Here is a 20,910-nt window from a genome sequence, read left to right as displayed (position 1 = left end):
CAAAGAAGCAGCTTAAGCAGCAGTTATCAAAAGGGCATAAGTATCTCAGTATCAATGCTTCTGCCCCAGAATTTAAACCGAGTTTTTTTAAAAGGCAAGGAAAATGCCAGGGTGCGGTGGTTACCTTATCATATGAGCTGCTGGGGTGGGGGTCAAACACCCAGGCTCACAGACCAGCCCAGGGTATAGGCATGTTGACAGATGTCAGTCTGGGGAGATTCAGCCACTCCCCAACACCAGGGCAATCAGTTTATTGTTCCACTGAATAGGCCCCTACTTTTCATTAAAATTCACACTTAGCACAATTTCTCTGGCCAAGAAAATCCACAGGTGACAACAGTAGATGATCTTTTGCCTGCATGACAACTTTTGACCTTTCGTAGCTAAAGCAACCCTAAAACAACAGAGCCGGGGATGGTTCCGTGACACTGGATTGTTGCGGCTGCTCCTTAAATGGGGAAGTGGGTCTTCTTTGCTCCACAGTGCATCACTGCAAGGGCTGTCTAACAACATTTTGTGCTTTGGGTTTTTTTTTTTTAATATTTTATATTTATGGAGTATGGGGCAGTGGTAAAGAATCTGCCTGCCAATGCAAGAGATATAAGAGATCTGGGTTCAATAGACTGGCTTGGGAAGATCCCCTGGAGTAGGAAATAGCAAGCCACTCCAGTATTCTTGCCTGGAAAATTCCATGGACAGAGGAGCCTAGCGGGCTACAGTCCATAGGGTTGCAAAGAGTCGGACACGATCGAGCAACTGAGCACATACTCGCACCGTTGATGTACAATACTGTGTTAGCTTCAGGTGTACTGAAAAGTGGTCCAGTTATGCATATAACTATGCTCATTCTTTTTTAGATTCTTTTCCTATATAGGTTACCACAGAATACTGAGTAGAGTTCCCTGTGCTACCCAGTGGGTCCTTGTTGGTTATCTACTTTGTTATAGTAATGTGTGTGTGTTTATCCCATGCTCCTGATTTATACTTCCACACCACGTTTCCCTTTAGGTAACCAAACATCTGCTTTTTAAAAGTCTGTTTCTATTTTGTATATAAGTTCATTTGTATCTTTTCTAAAACGCAGTTCAGTTCAGTCAGTCATGTCCAACTCTTTGCAACCCCATGAATCACAGCACGCCAGGCCTCCCTGTCCATCACCAACTCCCAGAGTTCACCCAAACTCATGTCCATCAAGTCGGTGATGCCATCCAACCATCTCATCCTCTGTCATCCCCTTCTCCTCCTGCCCCCAATCTCCGCCCAGCATCAGGGACTTTTCCAATGAGTCAGCTCTTCGCATGAGGTGGCCAAAGTATTGAAGTTTCAGCCTCAACATCAGTCCTTCCAATGAACACCCAGGACTGATCTCCTTCAGAATGGACTGGTTGGATCTCCTTGCCATCCAAGGGACTCTCAAGAGTCTTCTCCAACACCACAGTTCAAAAGCATCAATTCTTTGGTGCTCAGTTTTCTTCACAGTCCAACTCTCACATCCATACATGACCACTGGAAAAACCATAGCCTTGACTATGGAACCTTTGTTGGCAAAGTAATGTCTCTGCTTTTTAATATGCTATCTAGGTTGGTCATAACTTTCCTTCCAAGGAGTAAGCATCTTTTAATTTCATGGTTGCAGTCACTATCTGCAATGATTTTGGAGCCCCCAAAAATAAAGTCTGACACTGTTTCCACTGTTTCCCCATCTATTTGCCATGAAGTGATGGGACCGGATGCCATGATCTTAGTTTTCCAAATGTTGAGCTTGAAGCCAACTTTTTCACTCTCCTCTTTTACTTTCATCAAGAGGCTTTTTAGTTCCTCTTCACTTTCTGCCATAAGGGTGGTGTCATCTGCTTATCTGAGGTTATTGATATTTCTCTTGGCAATCTTGATTCCAACTTGTGCTTCTTCCAGCTCAGCATTTCTTGATGTACTCTGCATATAACTTAAATAAGCAGGGTGACAATATACAGCCTTGACGTACTCTTTTTCGTATTTGGAACCAGTCTGTTGTTCCATGTCCAGTTCTAACTATTGCTTCCTGACTTGCATACAGGTTTCTCAAGAGTCAGGTCAGGTGGTCTGGTATGCCCATCTCTTTCAGAATTTTCCAAATTAGATTCCACAAATAAGTGAAATCATCCAATATTCATCTTTCTCTGTATGATCATCTCTAGGTCCATCTATGTTACTCCAAATGGCATTATTTCATTCTTTTTGTGGTTGAGTAATATTCCATTGTCTATATACACCACTCTTTTTTATCCATTCATCTATTGAGGGACATTTTGGTTCTTCCATGTTTTGGCTATTTTATATAGTGCTGCTATGAAATTGGCATGTATGTATCTTTTCAAATTATGGTTTTCTCAAGATATATGCCCAGAAGTGGGATTTCTGGATCATATAGTAGCTCTATTTTTTGTTTTTTAAGGAAGCTCCATACTGTTATCCACAGTGGCTGTTACCAATTTACATTCCTACCAACAACAGAGGAAGGTTCCCTTTTCTCCGCACCCTCTCCAGCATTTCCTGTTTGTAAACTAACAACATCTTGTTTTTTGAGTAGCTCAGCAAAATCTGAGGTTTGCAGAGCTGGAAACTAAATAACAAGTTTAAATAAGAAGACTGGGGCATTTCTCAATTGCAATCCCAAGACCCCAATCCATGATGCTCCAGATTCAAAGACAGGACAGCTCATTAGGATAACTTCAGGGGCTCCAAACAAGACCCATAGCAGGGAAAATCAATAAAACCTGAGATTTAAAGAAACTTTTGTCTGGGATGGGAGATGACAGTGTAACATTAGGGCCAGCGTGTGACTGAGGGCACACTGGTCCTAGCACAGTGAGACCCAGTACTGGACACACGTCCCCACACAGAGACATGGCATTCTTTTTGCTTGCTGTCTGTGGATGGTTCTGCTCTACAAAGACAGAGTTGGATATCTGCAGCAGGGACATTGTGGCTTGCAAAGCCTGAAATATTTACTACCCGGCCTCTTCCAGGAAAGGTGTGCTGGCCTCTGCCTTACAGCATGGTGGCTGAGCCTCTGATATGACGGGGGACCTGTGACTTTGGGGTACCATTAGGCACACACTGGTGTCTGAACCACCAAGGACATCACTGCCGTGTCACAATCGTACGGCTGGTGAGTGGCAGAACGGGGGCTCCGGCCCATGTCCTTGTGATCTCAAGTCTGCAAACCAAATGGATATGAACTCCATTTCAGCAGGAAAGGACTGAGTACAAATGGTTGCTGCCAACCCAAGCCTGCATCCCAGAGCTTCCTCCTGGAAGGACTGACAAGGTTGTCATTCTCTTTGAAGGAACCCTTTGTGCATCTTTCCAGCTTCGCAGCCCATGAAGCCTCTTTGAGGAAGGTTGTGAAAGACAAATATTTTCAATGATTTTACAAGATGGCCCAGATGGTGGGCCATTGTTGAAATATCGTTTCTAAGCTCCAGATTCACTCTTCAATACCTGCCCTCTGATAACAGAAGCAGTTCTCTACAGTGAGCACAATGCTAATGTTTGCCAGTAGAGAGCGCTGCCAGGACATCGCAGGAGGCGGGGACTTCTCTTGCTGATTCAACTTGCTCAGTTTTGCTTTTTCTAGCTCCACTTGCACCTTCTGCCCTATTTGCATGTCCACAGTAGGCCATCCCCCAGCAACGTTGCCACCCTCCGCCCCCACCAAGGCCCAGAGACCACCTTCCTGCAGCCCCTCTGGTTGTAGACCCTGCCAGATGCCAGATTCCACCCCACAGTGGCACCTCCCCAACTCCGTCTGCACTCTGAACTTCCAGCCTCAGCACACCCACGCCGCATAGGATTGTTGCTGTTTGTCCAGCTACCATGGACCACCTCTGGCTCCTCCAACCTAGCAAACTCTCCCATCATCCAGTGTGCTGCAACAAGACCTTCAGTTCTATGAGAACTGGACTCCTCCCTTCCGTGTCTGTCAGTCCATGGGTACTTTTTAGTGTTCTTTTTTTTCCCCATCTTTACACATACTATCTTATCATAGCCTTAAAATTCTTTACATTAAATTTCCCCAGTGTTGAAATCACTGAATACAGTGATTGAATGGAGTTGAGTTCAGAGAGGAAAGTCAGCCAGGGGCCAAGACGTGCTTTTGCACTTGTGAAATCCTCTGGACAGACTGTATGTTTTACTTCTTTGAATAGCCCTCAGAATGTGGACACATATGCTACCAAAAGCTATTTACTGATGTATGGACGAATGCATGAACAAATAAACTATCTCAACTATGATTAAGAAACAAAATATAATGGGGATTAAAATGGGTAACCTAGAAAACAGAGGCCAGTCTGACACAGAAACTCAGGAAATTTTACTGACACCATAAAACACTCTTCACAACATCAGTATTTTTGTCTAAGTGTGTCTAAGCGATGCCTGTCCACATTAGAATATCCACTTCAATCCTCTTCTAATTCAGCACCCTTGTGTCGCCATAGCAACCCACAGTCCATTTAATAAACAATCAGTTTTTATTACAAAAAATTATGAAAGGAAAGCTTTTGATGTTTTTGTCTAATACTCTTATTTCCATTATGAAAATCTGGTATTTTATAAGGTGCACTTTCCTGCATCAGGCTATGTGAGGTCTCCATGCAGCCAAGAGTCCAGTATTGTGATGCTGGAGTATTCAACTTCAACTCAATTTCACCCTATTCCAACATCAAAACGGACCATCAGGGACTTCCCTGGTGGTCCAGTGGCTAAGACTCCATACTCCCAATGCAGGCGGCCCAGGTTCAATCCCTGGTCAGGGAACAAGATTCCACACACTGAAACTAAGGCCTGATACAGCCAAATAAATAAATTTTTTTAATTACACATCAAAAGTCTCACATGAATGCTACACAGCAAATAACAGCATGTGTAGAATGCACCTTGCCCTCACCATATGCTCATTCCAATCTCCAGAGGCCATGATGGTAAGAACCTTCTCCCAGGTTTGAGATAAGGAAGCATAAGGTCGAGGGAGAGCTAAGGGCTCCCAGGCACAGAGCTGTCACCCGCAAACCAGCCACATTGCCCATTAGCACCAAGACTCCACAGTGGCAACAAGTACGTTATTTTCTTCCTTTGAGATGAAGAAAGCGGATGTTTGTAGGGCTCTTACTAGATCACAGGCCCTGTGCTTGGTATTCACGTGATTACCTCTCATCTTCCCAATCGTTCTTCAAAATAGGCATTGTCATTCCCATCTCACAGACAGAAAACAGATTCAGAGAGATTCGAGAACTCTCCTGAAGAGGGGCAAATCTGAACAGCCCTGAGACTCATTTTCTCCTCCCTTCTTATGACTCAGCAAAGAGCCAGATGAGCAGGACTGAGTTCTTTCAACAGAACAGGTCACTACCCACCCAATTCCAGGCTCCCCATTCTCCCTCTTCCTGGTAACACCAAAGGGCACTTATTGCCATGGAGACATGTATGAACTGTTGAGCAGTTTCTGATAAAGTTGAGGGTATGCCTATCCCGTGACTCCACCATCCCATTTCTAAGTATTGATTCAAGAAAGGTGAAAACTTAAGTCTACAAAAAGATGTGTACCAGAATAGCTATAGCACTATTTACAACAGCCAAGACATGAAAGCAACCTAAATGTTCAGTAACAGATGACTGGTTTAAGAAGATGCAGCACAAATGGGCTATGACTCAGCCATTTTTAAAAAAATGAAGTAGTACCATTTGCAGCAACATGGATAGACCTAGAGATTATCATTCTAAGCAAAGCAAGTCAGGCAGAGAAAGACAAATATTACATGATATTACTTACATATGGAATCTAAAAAATAGCACAAATGAATCTAGGTACAAAACATAAACAGACTCACAGACATATGAAAGAAAACAAACTTAGGGTTACCAAAGGAAAGAGGGAGGTAGAGAGGGGGAAATCAGAAGTATGGGATTAACAGATACACACTGCTATATATAAACTAGATAAGCAACCAGGATTTACTGTATAGCACAGGGGAAAATATTGAATATCCTGGAACAACCGGTAATGGAAAAGAATCAGAAATATATATATAAACGGAACCACTTTGATATACACCTGAAACTGACACAACATTGTAAATCAACTATGCTTCAACTAAAATTTTAAATTAAAAAATATCTATAGAAACTGCACTCATAATAACCAAAGTTTCAAAACAGCCCAGGTGTCTGTGAACAGGAGAATGGATAAACAAATTGTGGCACACCCATACAATGGAATACTACTCAGCAATTAAAAGGAACATATTACTGATAGCACAGCACCTTGGAGAAATTTCACAGACATTTCACTGAGCAAGAGAGCTGACACAAAAGGATACATGTCTTGATGGAGAATGGATACACGTATATGTATGGCTGAGTCCCTTTGCTGTCCACCTGCTATTACAACATTGTTAATCAGCTATACTCCAACATAAAATACAGTTTTTTTAAAGGGTGCATGTCCTTTGATTGCTTTTTTGTGGGGCTTCCTTAGTGGCTCAGACAGTAATTAATCTGACTGCAATGCAGGAGACCTGAGTTCGACTCCTGGGTCGGGAAGATCCCCCGGAGAAGGGAATGGCTCTCCACTTCAGTATTCTTGCCTAGAGAATTCTATGGACAGCAGAGCCTGGCAGGCTACAGTCTCAAAGGTCACAAAGAGTCAGACACAACTGAGCAACTAACACTTTGACTTTTCACATGTCATTTGATTGCTATTATGTGAAATTCTAGACCAGACATAACTAATTCATGGTGTCAGAAGTCAGAATAGGGTAACTTTGAAGGGTTATTGATTAGGAAGGGGCAGGAGGGGGGGTTGTGGGGTGGGGAAAATGTTCCATGTCTTGATCTGGATGGTGCTCACTTGGAGCGTGTATTTATAAAATTTCATCAACCTGGACACTCAAGATAATCCATTTTCCTGCATAAATAAAAAAATGTTGTATGGCTCAGTGGGTAAATAATCTGCCTGCAATACAGGAGACACAGAAGACACGGGTTCAATCTCTGGGTTAGGAAGATCCCTTGGAGTAGAAAATGTAACCCACTCCAGTATTCTTGCCGGCAGAATCCCATGGACAGAGAAGCCTGGCAGGCTACAGTCCATGGGGTCACAAGAGTCAGACATGACCAAGTGGCTAAGTGCATGCGTGTGCGCGCACACACAAACACACACACACACATCAATTACAGCAAAGACTGTGAAGAACAGATGAAATGCTAGCCCACAACCAGTGGTAGAGATGAGCTAGGAGCCCAGGTCTCGTGTTCTCTCCACACCAGCAGCAAGCAGGGGTTTCTCAACGCACAGAGCAAGGCAGTGGCGAGGTGGGCTTGTTTCCCTCCTATCATCCTGAATCCCTGGCTCAGCAGGCCAGGTGGAATTCGGGGTATTCGTTTGGAGAGTGAATCATAGCTCCAGGGAATGAGAGTCCCCAGCAGCTCCAGAAATAATGATGTGTCAACATCTGCCTCCAATGACTCAGATTTAATCTCCACGGTGACCTTGTAAGCTTGTGGGATTATTAGAGCTGGCAAACGGACTCAAAGAATATTAAAGTTGTTTGTCAAAAACTGCTCTGCTTCTGTCAAGGAAAACTTCCGGAACAGAGGAACACACATGCTCCAAACAGAAGGGAAATGGGAGGAAGAAGATGCTGCTTAAGTCTATTTTGCCAAGAACTATCACTTGGAGAGAGTAAATTTCTAATGTTTCCAGGTTCTAAAAAAATTCACTATTTTTCATGTTCAAAGAATCACTGCTTGCCAGCACTTTAAGATTAAAATGACACAACTCTCGGACGCCCTTGTATCTTCTCCATCTTGTGTTGAGGTCACAAATTCCAAGTGACTGCCTCCAGTCACATCAGATTTGGTGTCCAGGAACCTGATTTCTTACCCTGGCTCCTTAGGTAAGCCACGTCAATTCTCTGAGCCTCAGTTACCCCATCTATAAAATGGAAATACGTGTTAAGGGAATAATATAGAGTTTACAGAGAGGTCTGACACACGTAATGGGCACTAAGGAATCATGAGCTACATTTGATGCCTTTCCACTTCCCAGCCTGAAAGCCAGCCCCAGAATATAGCAACCTCCCACTGACATTTGGTTTCCCAATAACAGTTTTGAAGAGCTCCACTTATATAAGTGCCTTGGACCTGTTCCCCACCCCTCATAGGTGAGCCCCTGGGTCTCCTTGGTAATAAGGAAGAGTGGCCAAAAGGGTGGAAGACCTTAACTTGAGATCTGTGATTCGCAAGGAAGCTGTCCCGTCTTGCAAATGAATGAAGAAGGAAACATACACTCTCCTTGTTAGGCACACGGCTATTCTAATACATAAGTGTGCACTTTAACAGTTCAGGTTGAACATACCCATCAAACCAGAACCCATGAGGAAAGACACCTGTGTACACTGGTATGTGGACCACTGAGCATCCTCCAAACAAGGTTCATTATACTTTTATTTTATGAACTTTGTTGCCTGACATCTCTCCCCACCCAGATTCTAACGTGCACAAAGGCATAGGCCACATCTCTCTTGTTCAGCCCCGTAGGCCCAACACCAAGCTCAGGACTGTCAAATACCAGGCACCACAGGGATGTTTACTGAACAAATAAATGAATGAGGGATTTCTCAGCTCGAACCACACCAACACTGAGTAGTTACGGGCCATACCTGTCTTGTTTATCTGTATATCCCAGCTGCTGTATAGGAGATGCTCAGTAAATATTTGAGGAATAAATGAGGAAGGGCAGGGAGGGCGAAACTAACGACCTTGGACTAAGACGAGGAATTGCACTCACATCGATGATGTTTTGCTGTAGTTATTCACTCATGCTCTGAAATGTCCTCGATTTTGAGAAACCCAACTGTCCCCAGCACTTGAGCAAGTTGCCTATTTTATACTTGTTAGTGGCAAGATGATCACAGCCACTGAGAAACAGTTGACTGGAGAATTAAACCTCATTAGCAAAATTTCTCAGCAAGGACCAATAGCCAAGGAAACAATGAGAATCAGAAACCTGTAAGTTTCAAATAAAATGTGGTTTTAAGAAAAAGTCACAAAGCGATCTGCATGTTATTTTGACCTTAATGACTATGTCTCTGGACTTCTCTGGTGGTCCAGTGGTTAAGAATCCACTTGCCAGTGAAGAGGACACTGGTTCGATCCCTGGTCCAGGAAGATCCCACATGCTGCAACTAAGCCCGTGCCCCACAACTACTGAGCCACCACTCTAGAGCCCACAGCTGCAACCACTGAGCACCTAGAGCCCATGCTCCACAACAAGAGAAGCCACAGCGATGAGAAGCCCATGCCCTGCGACTGGAGAGCAGCCACCATTCACTGCAACTAGAGAAAGCCCACCCACAGCAACCAAAACTCAGCACAGCCATAAATAAACCTTTTTTTAAAAAAATGACTGCATCTCTGCCTCCGGGTTCCTCCCCAGGGTCTCATCTTGCTCCTTCCTCTCCTCTGCTCTCCTCCACCCCCACCCCCAACAAGTCAAGTGAAATCTGGAATGGTCTCTCTTGTGTTTTATCTTGGAGCTGCCTCTCCTGGCCATGTCTGTAGGATCACTGCAGCCTGTCCACATCACTCACCTCCCACCTTTGCTCACAGCCTCCTGGGCCAAGATGCAATGATTCAGCTAAAGCTGCCCACAGTGCTGAGCATGAGGAAAGAGCAGCCTGGGCAACAACAAAGCCTGTTCTCAGTGAGTCACCGCTCCCCTGAGATCCTGCTCCACTGCCGAGGAGGCGGACCAACTCTGAGCAGAAGTTGTCTGCCTCCCTGCACCGAGCTCCAGCCACCGGCCAGCACACGGTGGGCGTCACTGCCTGGGTGCTGAGTTAAGATCAAGGTTGAGGGGCCCCCGTGAAGACACCCACTCTGGGACACTACTCAAAACTTAGGGGGCCCAGCAGGTTAGTCATTCTAGATACTAAACTTTGTTTTGAGCTTCAAAACAAAGCTTGACCAAGCTTTGTTTTGGTCTGAATGACAACCTGCAGCTTCTTTAAATAAATGCCATTATTTTAAGCCACTGAATTTTGGCTTGGTTTGTTACATGGCATTATCACAGCAGTAGATAACTGATGTACTGAGGAAGCTGCATTTGGATCAATTACCCCACAATTTATTATGAAGCTCATCAGAAACCCCACAGCCCTGCCCTCACCAAGCTTCTCACACCCTGCCTTGAATGGCGGTTCCCTGCGGCAGGTCGGGGGGGACTGGTCTCTGCCCTTCCTGAACACATAGGAGCCTCTGGAGGATGGAGACCCACTTGGGGTCTTTATTTGTGTATCCTCCAGAGCTTTTCCATGGAGACTAGACTGGAACAGAGAGAAAACAGAAGCGCTAACTTGTACTGACCCCGATCAGGGAGCAGCTCTGAACAGTGCACTGGAAAAAAAGGGGGGAGGGAAGTCATAGACAGAGAGAAATTAAAATGAAAAATTTTAAGAGAACCGCCCCCCTTTTCTTGGCAGCACAATTAGCCAGAGGAGCCCTCAGTGAGGCTGTTTCAACACTCTGATAGGAAGGTGCGATTGACTGGAGGAGAATCAGATGGAAAACAACGCTTAGCATTTACATGATTTCTTACAGGTACCTTTTTCCCTTTTGTGCCTCACAAACATGAACTAATTCGTTGTCAGAGCACCCCAGACTAGACGGTAAAGTTTCCTGCCTGCATCTTACAAGGAGGGAAAGCCAGCACTTGGTGGACGCCAATGCAGCCCCAGGTATTCTGCTTGCATCTCTGCATCTTTCCACCACCCTCCAGGCTCGCGGTTTTTTATGTCTTTCCATCCAGAGTTTTGGATTCCTATTTATAGACTTAAAATACTCGGATATTTGAACCAGAAGCAACATTAGGGAAGCGCTGATCCAAATCTCTTATCTTAAACATGCTGAAAAGAAGCTTATTTCAGCCAAGGACTATCTAAGGTCACAAAACAATTCAGAGAAGAAGCAAGATCAGACCTATTTTTCTCAGGGTAGGTCAACTCTCCACATCCCCAACTTCCAGAAGATAATAGTTATTAATGTCAGATTCACAAATGACTTCCGCCCAACCTGTGTTCACAAATGATGTGATGTGTGTGAGTCATTCAATCATCAAACCGTTATGGAGCATGCATCCTGGGGTTTGAGCACGAGGGATTCAAGAATGAATTCAGCTTGTTTGAAGCTGGGTGTGATGGGCAGTTGGTGCTGGTAATAAGCAGAACTCAGGAAAACTCCGTCCCACTGAAGCCACAGAAGCCCACAGGCTGGGGCACCACAGCGTTTCTCAGCCATACATATTGTTCTGAGCACATAGTAGGTGCTCAGTTAATATATAGTGGCTGGTCACAGTGGGTATATTCCAGGCTAGCTCAGAAGAGCCGAAAGCAGGAGCCAGGGAAGCTTTCTTGCCCAGGAGAAAACTCACCCACTGCTGCTTTGACTCCTGCAATCCCATCATTGGGTATTTTAATTCATCATCATCCCACTCCCAGCAGTTGCCGTTGCGATGATTGCACCTTCACCCCTTCTTAAGGCTGATCTTCTTAAGGCCTTTATGGCAGGGTCTCGGTCAAGCTCCTCAGCCATCTCTCTGACCTCAAGTCAACTCCCTACCCCTGACTTCACTCTCCAGTGTATTAAACTGCTCGGACGACCCTGGACCTGACATTGTTCGGACCCCCAGCCTCTGCACAAACTGTTCCGTCTGCCTAGAAAGCCTTCACCCAACTTGTTTGCCTGTCGAACACCCCCAGATGCTCCTGGCTCTAACCCTGGCCCCAGCACAGCAAAGAGCACCTTCCTCCTGACATCTGGTGTCGCGTGCCCACACCTACTCATATCAGGCCTGCCTCCTTCATACAGCTGTGATCCCTGAGACCCCAGCAGCGAGCCAAGGGCTCTGCTCATAGCAGTGTTTCACACGCCTGAACTTTATTTTTAAATTGAATCCTGGACTTCCCTGGTGGTACAGTGGGTAAGAATCCACCTGCCAAGGCAGGGAACAGGGATTAGATCCCAGGTCCGGGAAGATCCCACATGCCAAGGAGTAACTAAGGCCCACAGGCCACAACCACTGAGCCTGTGCTCCTCAGCCTGGGAGCCACAGCAAGATTAGCCACCGCGGTGAGAAGCCTGTGCACCGCAACTAGAGAAAACCTGCACACAGTAACAAAGACCCAGCACAACCGAAAACAATAAACAGAAAGCTAAAAAAAATAAATAACATTGAATCCTACTATTAAAACAATCTTTAAGATGGAGAGACTGAAGCATGGGCAAGTATAGTCAATAGCCTGTAACAACCTATAATGGAAAAGATCTGAAAAAGAGTGTATATATAATGTATATATATTTGTGTGTGTATATATGTATGTGTGTGCATATATATGTATATATATGTGTGTATATATATACACGCATGTATATATATATGTATACACACACATGTGTGCACACACACACACACACAAACACATAGCATTGTCCAAAAAGTGTGTCCATATGGGAAACCCCAAATAAACTTTTTGACCAACTCAGTATATCTGATTCATTTGCTATATGCCTGAAACATTATAAATCTACTATAGTTCAATTTCTTAAAAAGATGGAGAGAAGACCCCTACAGGTGTTAACAAGGAAGGAAGAATACAGGGGCACCCAGAGTCCCTGCAGGACTCACTTCCTCCCTGTTTACCCTGAGCATCCCTGAGATCCCCCAGACCCTCGCCTGGCTGTTTTCTGGGCAGATTCATTGCTTTATTAATACCACCTTGCAGCCACAGAGCCCTAAAAGATGGCAAGGAGAAGTTTATGCAGGTCCCCAAGCTGCTCCTCTTACAGACAAGAGATGTTCAACCATCACTCAGCGCAGGAAGTGATCACAGTGTTTTCCCCAAAGCTGACACCTCCTGGGTCTTGCTGGCTTCTCCACGGCTCAGAAGCCTGGTGGGGATGGTGAGCAGTTCTCAATAAACTCTGAAATCTCTCTCCTAAGTATCACCTGCTCCCCAGTCTTCTGAGACACTGCCCTGTCCCTCCCTTCTCTCCACTGACCTCTCTTCCAGTCCCTAACTCCCAAAGTGATCCTCCCAGCCCTGAATACATGCAAATGGAATTTCAAGGAAATTAAACAGTCAGGCTCTCTCAGTACCTGTTCTGTTCACACAAAGAGTACTGATTTCCTGCTGATGGAAGTAATTACTCAGCTCTAAGATTTCCTCGTTTCTCTCCCTCCAAAAACGGCACAGCAAAACTGTCTTCCATGAGACATTTGAGGGGTAGGGAGAAGAAACCTACCATATAATTTGTTTTAAATAAACTTTTTAAAGGCATATATAACCAAAAAACGAGAACACTGAAGACTTGCCCTTCCATGATTGCCTGATTCTCACATTTGTCTCATCAAAGTCTCCCAAGGCTGTTCTTTAGTCAATGAACTTGACTCGAGACCATGGAGTGAGCACAGATAACTAGGGTCCCTGAGGTGGGGGAACCCAGGGCACTCAGGGAATGTTGTGCTTACCTCCTCCATGCCAAGGATGGTGCCACCCTGCGGGGCTGAGAAGGACAACAGGTGGACAAGCCCAGGTTCCTGCCTCAAGGAGCCGGTGGAGGAGATAAGCAAGTGAAGAGTCAATGACAGGGACATCCCTAGTGGTCCAGCGGTTAAGATACCATGCTTCCACTGCAGAAGGCACGGGTTCCATCCCTAGTTGGGGAACTAAGGTTCCACATGCCACACATTAGTGTGGCCAATAAAATAAAGTAAAATAATAAATGTAAATATCTTAAATTATACTATTAATTAAAACAGACTTGTGGTTGCCAAGGAAGGGACGAAGAGGAATGGACTGGGAGTCTGGGGTTGGTAGATGCAAGCTATTACATATAGAATGGATAAACACTAAAGTCTTAATGTGTAGGACAGGGAACTGTATTTGATATCCTGTGATAAGCCATAATAGAAAAGGAAACTAAAAAATGTGTATATTTGTAAAACTGAGTCACTATTTTGTACAACAGATTGGTCCAACATTGTAAATCAACTATAATTCGATTAAAAAATTTTATTTAAAAAAAGAGAAAGAAGAGTCAGTGGCAATAAGATGACAGTGAGATGGCCAAGAGACTAAGGGGAAGGCACAGCTAACTCTGGCTGGATGGCCCAGCCTTCAAACAAGAAGGAAACATCCCCTCCAGGGACAGGAGCCCTCGTGATGTGCTGGCATCTCAACCAGATCCTTTTTGCCATATGGGTGCTCCCACACCCCTGCTGCTCTGAATACTGACTGCAAAGTGCTCACAGGTGCCTTCTCCAGAGACTTGCTCTGGCCGAAGCATCTGCCCTGTCCAAGAGTCTACAGCCTTGGGTCCCCACAGGGACAACCTGCAGCCAATGACTGACTTACCTAGGGGTACGAAATACTGCCTCAAGAGTAAGGACTTTCCTGGTGGTCCAGTGGCTAAGACTCCTGGCTTTCAATGTACGGGGCCCACGTTTGAGCCCTGGTCAGGGAACTAGATTCCACATGCCACAGTAAGGCCTGGCACAGCTAAATAAATAAATATTAAAAAAAAAAAAAAAAAAGCTCAGCAACCTAAGTACTCATCAGTAGGGGAATGGTTGAGTAATATTTACAGAGTGCAGTACTTTAAAACAGTTCAAATTAATTAACTGCATCACCTGATTATGCAGATGAATATGGGAAACAATGTTCAGTGAAAAAAGATGCAAAAACATATATAATATATTTATGGAAAATGTAAAAACATGCAAATCCAGAACCCTATATTTTTTGGCCATGGATACACGTGCTTCCTGGGTGACTTGGACGATAAAGAATCTGCCCACAGTGCAGGAGACCTGGGTTCGATTCCTGGGTTGGGAAGATCCCCTGGAGAAGGGCACGGCCACCTACTCCAGTATTCTTGCCTGGAGAATCCCATGGACGGAGGAGCCTGGCGGGCTGCAGTCCACGGGGTCACAGAGAGTCAGACACGACTGATCAACTGTCACATTCACAAGTGTCTGTGGTAAAATTAAACACACAAACCTCAAGGCAGTGGCTACATTTCCAAGGGACAGTAATGAGAGGGCTGTAGCTTGTGTTTCAATAATAGACTAAAAATATTGAAATTAAAAATAATATCTGAAACAGGGACTTCCCTGGCAGCCCAGTGGTTAAGACCCTCCATTGTTAATGCAATGGGTGTGGATCTGATCCGTCATCGGGGAACTGAGATCCCACATGCCGTGTGATGTGGCCAAAAGACATAAAAATAATAATATCTGAAGCAAAATTTTAAAAAAAGAAATGTTCAGAACACGAAGCCACGTTCCTTCCTGCGACCTCCTCCCAGGTTGGCACCTCCAAGCACACTCTCCTCTTCTTGCCTATGAAGATTACCAAAATTCAGTTCAGAGAGGAAGAAGAGAAGGAAATGTAGGAATCCTCTGTCTGCTTCTGGTGCTGGTTCCAAGACATTCACAAGAGATGACCCGAGAGCTACATCCTCCAGAATCCTGTCAGGGACCAAGCATGTACACTACCTGCTGAGGCACCAGAAAAGGAGGTGGATGCCTGGCTGCAAATACACCCTGAGTCTGTCATCGAGCAACTGTCCAGGGACCAACTCAGCTCCCTTGCAACCACTGACCTCATTTCCAGCAAAAGCTGTGGCTTGAGCCAGAAATCCCAGGACTGGGTCCTTGTTTCTCTCCCCAGACTCTGGGACCCTTTCAGATACACTTTATCTGCAGACTTCCAAGGACGAGGACAAGGTTATTAATTCGCTATTACTAAAAATCAGAATGAGGAGTCACAAGACATTTGATTCAGTAGCATACTCAATAAATCTGAGACAAAAGTCTGGATCTTTGAAGGGATCTAATGTTATTAAATTAAACTCCAATGGGTTCACTTGGGAAAGTTCAAAAATAATTATTCTGGACTTCCAAGAGTCAATATGGTCTCTGGTGTTTCCTGTAATTTTTTTCCATGAGTTACTAAGAATTACTGAAATCTTCTAAGAGATTCTTAGCCGAGGCCATGATGGGAACCATCTTTCACCCAAGAGCATTTAGCAAACAAATATAAGACCCTTCTTACTGTGCATTCAAACCCAGATTATTTAGAAAACAGTTTTACATAATAAATCTGAACTACTATATATGCCATGAAACAAAAGAATTGAAAAATCAAACAAAACAAAGAGCTAAGTCAGAGAAAATCACGTGGAACATGGACTTTAGATAAAATCAGTGGAAACAGCTTGCTGAAGAAATGACATTTAGCTGAGATTTAAAGGAATATAAGGAGCTAACCAAACAATGAGGGATGAGGAAAACCTTTCTAGGTAGAATGAGCAGTTTGTTCAAGAGACTAAAAGACCAGTACAGGAACTTTCCTGGTGGTCCAGTGGCTAAGACTCATACTCCCAATGCAGAGGACTTGGGTTTGATTCCTGGTCAGGGAACTAGATCCCACATGCCACAACTAAGATCGAAGATCCTGAGTGCCTCAACTAAGACCCAGTGCAGCCAAATAAATGAATGAATTAAAAAAAAAAAAAAAAGATCAGTACAGCTAGATGGAGGTGAGAAATGATAAGGGCCATGTGCAATAAGGCACCTGAAGACAACAGAGGCCAGGGCAGGCAGGGCCTCATGGGTCATTGGAAGGGGTCTGGATTTTATTATAGGGACAGAAGCAGTGGAAGGATTTAAAGCAGGATGAACAGGATCTACCCTGTATTTTTTTTAGAAGTGCAGTCTGATTGTTGGGTAAAGGACAGCGAGAAAGGAAGGGCCAGCTAGGAGGTTTCTGCAATCATGCAAGCAAGAAATGTTCACAATCTGGGTCAAGAAGATGGTATTCATCTATTTGATGGACATTAAGGTTTCCATGTCTTGGCTTATTGTAAATAGTGCTGCTATGAACACTGGGGTGCATGTATTTTTAAAGAAGGTGTGGTATGTATACATACATACAATGGATAATCACTCAGCCATAAAACAAAAGAATGCAAATATTATTTGCAGCAATATGGATGAACTTAGAGATAATCACACTAAGTCAGAAACAGAAAGAAAAACAAATGTCATGTGATATCACTTATATGTGGAATATTAAAAAATAATACAAATGAACTTATTTATAAACACAAACAGACTCACAGACATGGAAAACAAACTTTTGGTTACCAAAGGGGCAAGGCAGGGGGATGGATAAGTTAGGAGTTTGAGATTAATATAGATCCATTGCTGTATATAAAAGAGATAATCAACAAGGACCTACTGTGCTCCTACTATATAGCAAGGGAACTATGCTCAATACTTTATAATAACCTATAATAGAAAGAGGGGCTTCCCTCGTAGCTCAGTTGGTAAAGAGTCTGTCTGCAATGCAGGAGACCCGGGTTCGATTCCTGGGTTGGGAAGATTCCCCGGAGAAGGAAATGGCAACCCACTCCAGTATTCTTGCCTGGAAAATCCCATGGATGGAGGAGCCTGGCGGGCTACAGTCTATGGGGTCTCAAGAGTCAGACACAACTGAGCGACTAAGCACACGCACATAATGCAAAGAATCTGAAAAAGAATATATATATATATATATAGCTGAATCAGTCTGCTGTATATCAGAAACTAACACAACATTGTAAAGGAACTATACTTCAATTAAAAAATAAAAAGAAGACAGTACTGGACTTCCCCGGGGGGCCAGTGGGAAAGAATTTACCTGCCAACGCAGAAGACACGGGTTTGATATCTGGTGGTCCAGGAAGATTCCATATGCCATGGGGCAACTAAGCCTGTGGCCCGCAGTTACTGAAGCCCACGTGCCTGGAGTCTGTGCTCCACAACAAGAGAAGCCACTGCAGTGAGAAGCCTGCTCACCGAAACTGAAGAGCAGACCCTGCTCGCAACTAGAGAAAACCCGTGGGAAGCAGCGAAGACCTGGCCCAGCAATGCCAGCACAAAATGACACTGAACCTGTAGGAAAGGGTGACGTCAGGCAAAAAATGCAGAGAGGGGAGAAGAAAGCCCAGACTAAGCTGCGAAGACCCCCCAGCATCCTGTGGTCTGGATGATTAAAGGAGACAGAGAAAAAGATAAAGAGGACCTCACAGAGAAGGGTCTGCCAGGACCTGACCTGGTTTGCACCATCACCCACCCCACTGAAAATGACATGCCGAGGCCACCGAGGGCCTCTCTGCAGCCGAAGCTGAGGACCACCTTCACTGCCCATCATCTACAGACTCCGTCACTGCTGGCTTCTGGAAACCCTCTCCCCTCTTGGCCTCCAATAGGTTTTCAGCCACAATTAACAACCACATCAAACCAAACAAAGAAAACTATCATCTCACAAAACAGGAAGCATCTCCAGAGGTAAGCCAGCCTTCGGGGCTGGTTGATTCATCACCTGAATGACGTCTTCAGGGACACAGTCTCCTCTGTTTCTCCGCTTTGCTGCTTATAGAACAGCAGCCTCTGAAAGGAAGGGATAAAAGAGAGAAGAAAAGCAAATGGGTTTTCTGTTCAAAAACAAGTTAGAATCCTCAGATTTCTCCCCAGTTTCATTTGACTGTTCTCGAGAACAACGATTCTAAAATGCTTAGTCTCAGGACAACTATACTCTTCAAAATTATTGAGGACCCCAAAAAGATTTCACGAGAATTGCATATACTGATATTTATCATGTAAGAAATTAAAACTGAGTCATTTAAAAATATTTATTTATTTAAAATAGAGGTAACAGTATTTATACATTAACCCAAATAATATATTTTATGTAAATATAACTATATTTTCTAAATCAAAAAAAATTCCTAAGAGCAGCATTGCTTTACATTTTTCAAATCCCTTTAACAGTTGGCTTAACATAAGATATTTAGTCTTCTATGTACTCTTGCATTCAGCCTATTGTAATATCACATATCACATAGCCTCTGGAAAACTTCACTGTATACTCATTAAAAAGCAAGAGTGCAAAAGGCAAATGAAGTGTTTGTATTATTAAGAAAACTTTTTTTTTGGAGGCTAATTACTTTACAATATTGTATTGGTTTTGCCATACATTGACATGAATCCGCCATGGGTGTACATGTGTTCCCCATCCTGAACCATTCTCCCACCTCCCTCCCCATCCCATCTCTCTGGGTCATCCCAATGCACCAGCCCCGAGTATCCTGTGTCCTGCATCGAACCTGGACTGGTGATTTGTTTCACATATGATAATATACATGTTTCAATGCCATTCTCCCAAGCCATCCCACCCTCGCCCTCTCCCACAGAGTCCAAAAAACTGTTCTATACATCAGTGTCTCTTTTGCTGTCTCGTACACAGGGTTATTGTTACCATCTTTCTAAATTCCATATATATGTGTTAGTATACTGTATTGGTGTTTTTCTTTCTGGCTTACTTCCCTCTGTATAATAGGCTCCAGTTTCATCCACCTCATTAGAACTGATTCAAAAGTATTCTTTTTAATGGCTGAGTAATACTGCATTGTGTATATGTACCACAGCTTTCTTATCCATTCATCTGCTGATGGACATCTAGGTTGCTTCCATGTCCTGGCTATTATAAACAGTGCTGCGATGAACATTGGGGTACACGTGTCTCTTTCAGTTCTGGTTTCCTCCGTGTGTATGCCCAGCAGTGGGATTGCTGGGTCATAAGGCACTTCTATTTCCAGTTTTTTAAGGAATCTCCACACTGTTCTCTATAGTGGCTGTACTAGTTTGCCTTCCCACCAACAGGGTAAGAGGGTTCCCTTTTTCTCCACACCCTCTCCAGCATTTATTGCACGTAGACTTTTGGCTCACAGCCATTCTGACCGGCGTGAAATGGTACCTCATTGTGGTTTTGATTTGCATTTCTCTGATAATGAGTGATGTTGAGCATCTTTTCATGTGCTTGTTAGCCATCTGTATGTCTTCTTTGGAGAAATGTCTGTTTAGTTATTTGGCCCATTTTTTGATTGGGCCATTTATTTTTCTGGAATTGGGCTGCAGGAGTTGCTTGTATATTTTTGAGATTAATTCTTTATCAGTTGCTTCATTTGCTATTATTTTCTCCCATTCTGAAGGCTGTTTTTCACCTTGCTTATAGTTTCCTTTGTTGTGTAAAAGCCTTTAATTTTAATTAGGTCCCATTTGTTTATTTTTGCTTTTATTTCCAATATTCTGGGAGGTGGGTCATAGAGGATCCTGCTGTGATGTATGTCAGAGAGTGTTTTGCCTATGTCTTCCTCTAGGAATTTTATAGTTTCTGGCCTTACATTTAGATCCTTAATCCATTTTGAGTTTATTTTTGTGTATGGTGTTAGAAAGTGTTCTAGTTTCATTCTTTTACAAGTGGTTGACCAGTTTTCCCAGCACCACTTGTTAAAGAGATTGTCTTTAATCCATTGTATATTCTTGCCTCCTATAGACACCTTATCTTTGTCAAAGATAAGGTGTCCATATGTGTGTGGATTTATCTCTGGGCTTTCTATTTTGTTCCATTGATCTATATTTCTGTCTTTGTGCCAGTACCATACTGTCTTGATGACTGTGGCTTTGTAGTAGAGCCTGAAGTCAGGCAGGTTGATTCCTCCAGTTCCATTCTTCTTTCTCAAGATTGCTTTGGCTAATCAAGGTTTTTTGTATTTCCATACAAATTGTGAAATTATTTGATCTAGTTCTGTGAAAAATATCGTTGGTATGTAAAGCTTGATAGGGATTGCATTGAATCTATAGATTGCTTTGGGTAGTATATTCATTTTCACTATATTGAATAAAAAGGTTTTAATTTTGCTGACCCCCTGAAAGGGTCTGAGTGCCTCCTAAAGGCCCGTATATATCTATATCTCTATACT

General features: G+C 43.7%; 1 long non-coding RNA gene across 6 annotated transcripts in view; it reads right to left on the bottom strand.

Moving 5' to 3' along the window:
- LOC123330966 overlaps nt 1-20,910 on the bottom strand; it is a 69,931-nt gene that overhangs the window by 29,332 nt on the left and 19,689 nt on the right. For 3 of the 6 annotated variants that reach the window (XR_006547328.2, XR_006547331.2, XR_006547333.2), the window contains exon 3: nt 18,471-18,538. This is a non-coding gene — a long non-coding RNA (uncharacterized LOC123330966). Of the gene's footprint in view, nt 1-7,927; nt 7,979-17,892; nt 18,041-18,414; nt 18,539-20,910 lie in introns of those variants that run through there. The other 3 variants (XR_006547330.2, XR_006547332.2, XR_006547329.1) reach the window with 2 other exon arrangements.

The sequence above is a fragment of the Bubalus bubalis genome, chromosome 21, assembly GCF_019923935.1.
Source record: "Bubalus bubalis isolate 160015118507 breed Murrah chromosome 21, NDDB_SH_1, whole genome shotgun sequence".
NCBI lineage: Eukaryota > Metazoa > Chordata > Mammalia > Artiodactyla > Bovidae > Bubalus > Bubalus bubalis.
The sequence above is the reverse complement of the archived record's forward strand: the minus strand, read 5'-3'. Positions and strand labels throughout refer to the sequence as shown.